Source organism: Anticarsia gemmatalis, chromosome 11, assembly GCF_050436995.1.
Source record: "Anticarsia gemmatalis isolate Benzon Research Colony breed Stoneville strain chromosome 11, ilAntGemm2 primary, whole genome shotgun sequence".
Lineage (NCBI taxonomy): Eukaryota > Metazoa > Arthropoda > Insecta > Lepidoptera > Erebidae > Anticarsia > Anticarsia gemmatalis.
In genome coordinates this window covers 5179724-5189560 of record NC_134755.1, presented here as the reverse complement: position 1 = coordinate 5189560, position 9837 = coordinate 5179724, and the positions used below count along the sequence as shown (strand labels likewise).

Genomic DNA, 9837 nt, shown 5'->3' with positions numbered 1-9837 from the left:
TCCGTGTCGTAATTACTGATGTAGTTATCACACCGCTGCCTGTGAGCGCTAGAATCTTGGGTAACCAATGATTGAATTTAAAAATAGGATGAATGTAGGATATAGAATTCCGGACCACTATCTGCACGATTGTAAACAACCTTGTAATAACACAAAATTAATCCTTAGCAGACACTGTACCTACAAAAAGCTTTTACTCCCTTCAAGACTCGAACACGGTGTCACGTACTGCCATAGCAACCACTTCAGCCATTGCGCCACATGTCACACTATCAACAAAATCACATTACTATAGTAATTTAGTACTGTACTAATGTTGTTAATTATATTCGTTGCGCTAGAAATGGATACGCCCCATGGTTAGAATTTCAGCTTATGGTCGGCTAACACGATTTAATGGTACGGCTATACCGGTCGGCTATTGTATAAAATTCCATTCAAACTTTTTATTCTATAGTGCTGTGAATTCGAATATTCACTGCGATAGTGTATGAAAAGTTTATTAGGAATTTCTGCCGAGCCTTTCTGAAATGGCCAGTGTTATATTTGAAGTTTTTTTTTATAGATATTTAAATATATTCGTTTATTAAATTCTTAGTACTTGTTGGAATTTTGGTAATGTATCCAGTAAAATACAAAATGATAGCTTCAATTAACTTAGAAAGTAAACATTTTTATATTGGAGAAAACGTGTGAGCATATTACTTTTTATGGTAAAAATGTAAAACAATTCAGACTCGTTAACCAATGTACCTTGAGACTCAATTAAATATTTACCTAATTCGGAAATCAACAACAACGGTTTCGCGATCCCCAGTTATGTACCTTAGAACAATATAAAACAGCAAATATTGAACCAAAGAGACGCGACAAAATGGTAATATATCTTATAATATATTCTTAGTCAAAACTATATACAGAGTAACATGACCTTCATCTTTCAACGAATAACTCGGTAACCTTCCTCAAGCTTTCATGACCCGTGTTCACAGTACTTAGGAAGCTTAACCCATAACGACAACTCACAGTTCACGATTCATGAGGAAAAATCCTTCAGCGACGAACAAATTGGACCATACACAGACAGGCATTTCCAAACGTAATGTGCATGTATGTACCCAAAATAAATTATATCACTCAAGCTCGGATTTGCCTACTGTAATCCAAGACGCAACTTTAAATTTCAATTCTATGCCCACTAAATACGGTGTAAAATCAAACAGCTGATGTTATGACGGATCAGGCCTGTTTGAAAATTTATCACGTTCCCTCAAGGTTAACAAAAGTCCTGTACGAATAGTTGTGATTTTTCAAACACAATAGTAGTGAAATATCTCTGAATCTAAAATCACGACTTTAGGGAATTGTAAATAAAAAGTTCGTAACACATTTCGTCCTACGCCTTTACTTTATCGATTCCGAATAGATTTAGCACTTATTTCTTTCTACTCAACTAAATTACACATAAGTCATTACTAGGTATTCCATTAGTAACCTTCATTACGCGGCTCAAATAGAAAATAAGTACTTAAAAGCCTACTAAAAGGAATGCTTGTGGAAACTCATTCAGTTCGACTCGGTCGTAGCCAGCGCACGGTCGCCTACGGCGTAGCCGCACTTCGCCGTAGCACGCTCTACGTATCGCGTGATAACTTCGTTCGATTGTTAAAATAACTGTAGTTCACGTTAATTGTTTTGGATTTATTTGTAGTGAAATAAAAAATGTAGCGGGTTAATTTTTGAGTGAATTTTTAATGAAACAATGTTGAGTGACATTAGAGGAGGGCAGTGACTGAATAGTGCACACGGTAACCTACTTAAATGCTTCGTCATAAGGGGGAGGTGAGTAATGACTTCTATATTTAGTTGCAAAATTAAATAAGTAATTGAGATTGCGCTTAAAGCGCAAAATAAGTCAGCTTAAAATTTTTAAACATTTTTAAAGTTATACTGCACCGATGTAACTATCGCCAAATATAAACTACGTACTTGGAAACGAATAAATAAAATAACATTTAATTAACGTAAATATTCAACGTCTTTCCTCATAATTAATTTTCATTTTAAAACGTGTTTTATTTCAAAGCATTTCAGCTAATGTGAAGATAAATGGCTTTAAGTAATTACTCGGATATTATACTCGCTACGAAATGAAAAAAAAAACGTCTTTTAGCGCGTTTTTGTAATAGGTTTCTCATGTATATTTTTCGGCATTTCTTTTAAATATAGACAAATACTTTTACTTTAACATTAAAGACTATTTATTCATTTAAGTCAATCTAATTTTAATGTGGCTGTCAGTGCATCCAAATGTAATTAGTAGTTTCAGTTTGCAATTGGAACAAAAAAAAATATCTGTGCCGTGATTTTTCGTAGTCTACTCATTTGCAAAAAGGAGGAATGGAAAGGTTATGTAGGCATTGGCAGTGCTAATATTTTATATCTAGCACTACCTTATAGTAATGTTTGAGTACTACGATTACTATACAACATTTGTATGAATATTTTTAACTTGAAGTATTTCTAACATTAATGTGATAGTTAAAAAATGTAATTTTAAGTGATCATGAATGATGATGAATCAACTGATGTCAATGTAGACGCAATCATATAAAACTTAACTAATGACGTTTAAAAATACAGGCTTTAAGTTTAGCTACAGTCCAAAAATAAACGTCGCTAAAGTTATAATTATTGTAAATACATTTGCCGGTAACTTATTAGTGGCATAGTACAAATGTTTTCACAATAATATGTATTACTGGTAACAACTAAAATTTCTATAAAAGCTACGTAATATAAATGTTATGAAACAGTGCTATTCATCGTAAGTAGTACCTAAGAAATAGCGATTACTACTTACAAATAGTTCTGTATACAAATGACTTGATCAACTAATGTAGAGTATATTTTATTTATTTAAACCAAAATGTATGGCTATCACAATCAGATAATTTTGTAATAACGTTTAGTACATTCTGTTGGTATTACCTTTGCGGCCAACCAATATTGTGTTTTAGTATTGTTTCATATTAATGCTCATTACATTAATATGTCAAGTTGATATTATGGATAGTGGTAATTATCTGTAAATATTGACTTTCTAATTTTGGTATCGGTTTGGTTGTCAGTTTGTTACACTAGTTATATGTAGATTGTCCGATAAATAAAATATTCTATATATTATATAATATAAATTGCTGTTCGTTAGTATTGCGTATAGTAAGAAATGCTGATTATTAGTATTATTTGTGGAAGTTCAGAGGAGGTGTGAAAGGTGAATAAATTTGAAGATGCGTGGTATTAAATTAAAACAAGAAAGCGTGAGCGGACCTGCGCGGGTCAGCTAGTGTTTCATATTATATTACAAAGTTTTATGTAATTCGTAAATTTAACTAATGTGAATAGGTAGTAGCTATAATTTTCATTTGATTATTATTTTGTCTACAGGAATACAAATAGTGATATAACCAGGACTTATCGGTTAAAATAAATACCAACTCAATGATACCGTAAATTCACAGTAGAAACTATTTTCCACACTTCATTACTATAGCTATAGAAACCTATGTCTGTTTCACTTCTATTAAACTTATGGTTTATTTGAAACTTGGCATATACTTATTATATTAACTTGTTATTAGTGTATTATTTTCTTCAATGTATACGGACTAGTATTTTTCAAAAACCTCAAAGACAAAAGCTAGCAGTACCCATAGTCTGTTGTGCCATATATTTAACAAAAGACTAGCGAATGTACGTTCGTATAACGTGTCTATAATTTCCACAGTAGTTACCACCGGTGAGTCAGCAACGCGGCGTGTAATCACGTACCTAGTACATTGTACAGACTGAAAAACTAATCAGTAATGCAGACAAACTCGTATACGATGACAGTGTGTTATATTATTAAGGGTAACGTGATGGTCGAGTTGTGAACATGTTATGACAAAGTGGTAGTTGCGTATCGCGTTTAAGTTTGATTCTTGGGTGAAGTAAAGTGTTGTTCAGATTTTCTGTTAAACTATGTATTTTTATGTAAACGACGAAGGTAGTCGCAATGTTACCAACGTTGCTTGTATGAGTCAAAGGTTCGATTTCTACGTGGGAAAATGTTTGTATGATAAAAAAAAATAGATTTTTTGACACTAACTGTGCATTGTGTGTATGTTTGTGTGTTTGTTGAAACGAGACAAAACACATTTTTAGTGAACAAGTTATTGCTTTTCAGTTTCAATCCAGGTTTAAGTTTAGCACAGGTTTCTATAGGAAGTCACGTTTTCTAAATTTATGGAGTCTACATATGTTGGAGCCAGTTCAACAGTTCAATACGGTATCACATCATAGATTAGCGCATTATGACAAACTACAATATATTACTTATACCTATATCAGAGCACTAACTCCTCAGGACCGTTTTATGATTTAACTTTATGACTAAATTCATGTCTTGGTGAAGCCATTAAAGTCAATTCCAGTTTCTATTGAGAATATGAATATAGGACGTCTAAGCACTAAAATACTTTTTATTGAGATTTTGCTAATTTTTAATGGACTTTGTAGAAATAACCAACCAATTTGTTAGTATTAAATAGCACTTGGTGAAACCGTGTTATACGATTTCTCGATATGGGAACTTTTCTCAAACCTAGTAACACATTTTTAATGCGACTCCGCCCTCTTATAGATTGTTTCAGGCAATTTTTAAACTCAGTTAGGTACACATTTTTACAAAAAGCAACAGACAACAATAGTATTCTGTTTTATGTTATAGTCATAAGTTTATGTGTGCGAAATACCTATATCTTTTATGTACTAGACTCAATATTCGAATGATATTCATCTTTAAATCTAACCAGAAACAATACAATTAACTAAACAATTGTTTGAGATACCTTAATTGTTTAATCAAAGTGAAAGCTAGATTTCTCTGCCTAACTCTTTGAATAAACAGTATTGTATTTGTATGTTGATCACAATGAAGCAATTAAGTCACCTTTGATAAATTGATTGTGAAAGACATCGACAGTTAAATTAAATTCCGAAGATCGTAAAGTGAAATCAAAGATTTTTTCCAAGTTAAGAAAGGTTTTTTAATTAACGTTTCCTCATTTTGTTTCAAATAAAAAGTTCCTCCGAGATTGAATTTCTATAGATAATTTCTGTAAAGTGGGTAGAAATATTATTTTTGAACACAAAGATCTTGAAAGTATGATATTGTACTTCGTGCTTTCGTAAGTCTCAAAAGTACACGTAACCTAATTTACTTTTGCGATGCACGTGTCAACTAATGAAGTAACCCCAAGAAATTGTACCTCGGTCTGTTATCTCGACAATCGTGACTGCTTTATTTTAAACCTGTAGGGGCTGCAGATTAAGGCAATGCAATTTATAAGAGCAAATAACTTTGTCACTTCAACAATGCCTTTTTGTCAAATAAGTCAGTTACTAACCTTTCATGACACCACTAAAATCTAAAAAGAAAAATATTTGAAAAATAAAAATGTTTTCATCGCGAAATACATTCGTTTATAATATGATCCAAGTCCTCAGACAATAGCTTCTATTGCGGCAGTAACATGTTATTTTATACTTCTAGCCCACTATAATTATGCAAAGCATCGTTTCAAGTGGTGCCGTCATACTAATTGTAAGTTTTAAACGCTCTCTAAGGTATCATAACCGTATATTATGTAGTAGTGGGCTTACAAATTGTACGTAGAAGGTACACTGGCATAGTTAACTCGATTTAACTACAGAATTGTATTAAAATCTAAGCAATTTTCTCTAACAACGATACAGTTGAAAGTACATAGTAGAGTCTGGATAATGCATTATTTCATGTTCATTAACGGTTGGGTAGGTATATGATTAGATATGTAGGTTACAGATGGCGCAATGAATGTGTAGATACTACTTGGCCTTGTATGTGTGGGGTGTAAGAAGGGAAGCGTCTCCATGCTTCGAAAGACACGTCAAATGCCAAGGTTTCAAACAAGTTACAGGAATATAAAAAAGTCAAACAACACACACTAAGTTTTTTATACATTATGTGATAATCTTTACTTTTCTTCTTACATGTAATTTTGAATTATGCTTTGATAAGAACGCGAAAAGAAAGCTGGAGCCCGTAGATTCCATTATTATACGTTTCTTAAAAATGGGTTAAATCGATAGTCGTTATGATTTATTTTCCCTACGCTAATGATATAACTGAAATGGTTTAACGAATTTCAATATAGGACGATAGATTTAATCAATAGTTTAAGAAATATGAGCGTCTGGAGACACGTATAAAGGGACATGAGTAGTCTTCAGGGAGCAGTTATCTAAATTGACATGATATACATAAGTATAAGGAAGTTTATGATTGCAAATATCAAATAAAAAAAGACATTTTGATTTAGGAATAAATGTAAGGTCACTAACAAACTACGTAAATACAAAAAAATACACTTTAGGTTTCCAAAAGAAATCGAATCCTCGATGCATTCATGGCAGTCGTGGCCAATACTCTAACTGTTGCCCTTTTTACCATATATATTTATTTATTAAAAGCGTGTGAAAATAATTAAAGAAAATCTTGTATTTTAGAATGGTCATTCCTCGAATGAGTAGACTTAAAATTTACCGATGTGATATTCGAATATGATTTTTTAACTTTTTGACAGTATTTCTAAAAATATATTATAAAAAAATATTTGAATAACAGACTCGTAGAATTAAAGAATCGAATTAATAAATGCTTTAAACTTTAGCTACATATATTTGTTTAATTAGTGCAATCTATTTGAATAAAAGTTTTTAGAAAAAACTTACGTACTTTTTAAAAGGTCAACTTGTGGCTAAGATTTTTTATTATTTTTATATCTCCTTGAAATATTTATATCACGAACGACGACACAAATGTTTATTGGCGGCATGTGTTGTTTTTAAAAAGACAACTCCCGCATTAAGGATTGCTCTTGTGACGCTCTGACATTTACAAACATAAAAACAACGGAAACAAAGTACAACCAGACCTGAATCAACTACTTGAGGTTGCGCTAATAATTGTTCCGTGTGGGAATCGAACCCACGACCTCCCAATGTAACCACTACGTCACAAAGTTTGTCATGATGGAAACTCATGCACACAAATTGCGTGGTGACCACCTAAATTATTGTGTCCCTACAGTTAGTAACCCATCATATATTATGTATAACAATCACGCATTATGCCACACACCCGAAGCCTGGACTATAAACAATAGTTATTACTGACAGACACGTTTCAAGGTTCTCTGACGTAATGCTTTTACTTCCAAACAAAAGGTAAACATAGAATATAAACGAAGCACGAAAGCATTAAAATAATATCCGGTGGCTGAAGGCTAAAACTAAATGCATAACTACTGCATAGTTTCTTTTGCGGAATCTTTGAACATACATTGTGAACCGTCGATGAAATACGTTTACAGAATTATTTACGACTATACACGCGATATGGCCACTTAAAAAGAAATCTATGTGAACGTTTTCTGTGTCTGGGAGGAGTATATAAAGACAGATTTTCGTATTTGCAAAAAAAGAGAGGTGTGATTGGTTTGGTTTAACAGTATCTAGTTTAAGAAAAACAATGCTTTTTAATCTAGCTTCAGGGAAGTTATTATATATTAAGCACTATTCTCTTCTTCTATCGACTGTGGTTATCAATGTAAATGATTATTATGTGACTTGTAAAGTAAAATTGTGCTTGGAACAAAATTAATAAAAAATGAAAAATAATAATATTGTGTTTGTGTAAGTGTATGCTCGTGTGAGTGCGTGTCCGTGTGTGCATGTGTTAATTGACCGAGTGTTGCAACAAAAACATTCAACAAAATAAATTCAACAAATAAAAACTGACCTAACTAACAAATTAGCACCAAAAACAATTCAGTAACAACATTACGAAGAGCACACAAAGCGACAATCAAATCATCCGGCCTGAGTGCTGCAAAATATTTACAACACCCCACATCGATAAGTGTTTGAACACCCTGTTCATTGAATGTTCGTTCACATTAAGTGCATGTAGCGGCACACTTTTATCACAAATCAAGAGAGACATGGACACAATGTGAGTGGTGAAACACCGTTGCAACTTGAATACAAAGGAGTTATGTTGGCACAAGCGTCTGTTATACCGAGGTGATATGGCGAATCCGGAACTGTGTTCGATATAAGCTTTTGTTGATGTGTTTATTGATGAACTTTGACTTCCGTATGTGAATAGCTAAACTAGAGTATATTAGCCAGGGATTTGCCAACCCAATAACGTCAACTAATCCAACATATTGTAAATTTTATTTTACCTTTATAGATTTCGCAGTTGAGTAACGGAGAAACAGAGATATTCGGCTGCAAATAAAATATAGTTCGTAACGTAATGTATAGGTAAATATTGAAATGTTTTGTGTCACTTTTTGTACAGATTTTGTTAATTTTACGCATTGGTAACTAGTCCACGCCAGCTGTCGCTAGGGATATGGAACACGATCGGAATTGTTTGATGACTTTATACTTCATCAGTTAAATAAACTTTTTTTTATTACAAGCTCAAATTGCAAAAAATATAAACATTACTAAGCTTTTCTAATTTCTTATAATCTTTCGTTAAATTAAATAGTGAAACAAGAATTTTTCTGCCGATTCAGCGGCCATTACGCCCCGTGGAACAGACACCCGTCTATCCTCATTCAGTGGGATCCAGACATTGCCAACGGTGCTTTTACATTGTTGATTGTTCCTGATTAAGCATTCCTTGTTTTGATATCCGCGGTACAAACTCCAGGAACCCCATTCTCGGGCAATTAACACTGTATACACATCCGTGCAATGTTTAAGATAATTTAGTCTGCCGGTTTATGGTTTATCCTATTTTATCGTATTCGCCTCAGGTCCCTCCGTTCTGTTTACTTTAGAATATTTGCTATGAAATATTCTACAATAATAAACTTCAAAGGTATACATATATTTGGGGTCGCTTTATGAATTTTGTATTGGTATAGTTGTTGTTATAACTTTGTTTTCGAAAGGTAAATGCCTAACTAGTGTGTCCGTTTTGTAAGACTATAGTTTCTGTGACCCGTAAAATTTTGTTAGTATAATAGAATGTAGGAGTAATATGATTCAAACAGAACCTGATTATTCTACTCAGCTGGGAAGGATAGGTTAGGTTACAGATTCCTTCGTTAGTTACAATTTTGTTCGAATTACGTTTGGCAGTATGTTAGTTCTCTTACAATATAAGTTCCTTTTCTTCTCTTCGTGGCAAGTTCTTTCAATAAAAATTGCAATATGTTCCATACGAATTCACACATAACTTTATCTCGTTACAGAACTACATTGAAGCAAGTTATGAGTATTACCTCAAGTCGTTGAAAACGTTGACACGTTGAATAAGTACCGCGTGTGCACCGCGAGAAAAATTTTATTTCGCATAAAAACTTTTTAACTCGTAGCTTATTATGTAAGTCGGTGGAAAAGTCGGTAGGAAAGTTGGTAAAAGCGCAGGCGTCAGTTACCTGCCAATTATGTTGCCACGATACATAAAGAGAGCGAGGTATTAGGAACTTGATACCTACTGTATATTATCTATAATTTGTACTAGGTATGCTAATGTCTTTTATGGCGTCGTCTTACAAGTTCCCTACATGTTTTTATTGGTTGTGAAATGGTAGTAAAGGTGTATGAAATGGTTTATGATTGGATGATAAACAAAGTGGTTATGAGGATGATAACTGCCGGGTATGTGACAATATATTTGATTGTTTGTTGAGAACAGTAATAGATAGAAGATACAAGACTTTTCTG

The 9837-nt window shown here is 33.0% G+C and overlaps 1 protein-coding gene across 1 annotated transcript in view; it reads left to right on the top strand.

Moving 5' to 3' along the window:
* Positions 1 to 1574: 1574 nt before the first annotated feature.
* Positions 1575 to 9837, top strand: part of Sol1 — a 384779-nt gene continuing 376516 nt past the window's right edge. Inside the window, exon 1 of the mRNA XM_076119660.1 lies at positions 1575 to 1842. The gene's annotated coding sequence lies outside the window, so the exon portion shown is untranslated. The remainder of the gene's footprint in view (positions 1843 to 9837) is intronic.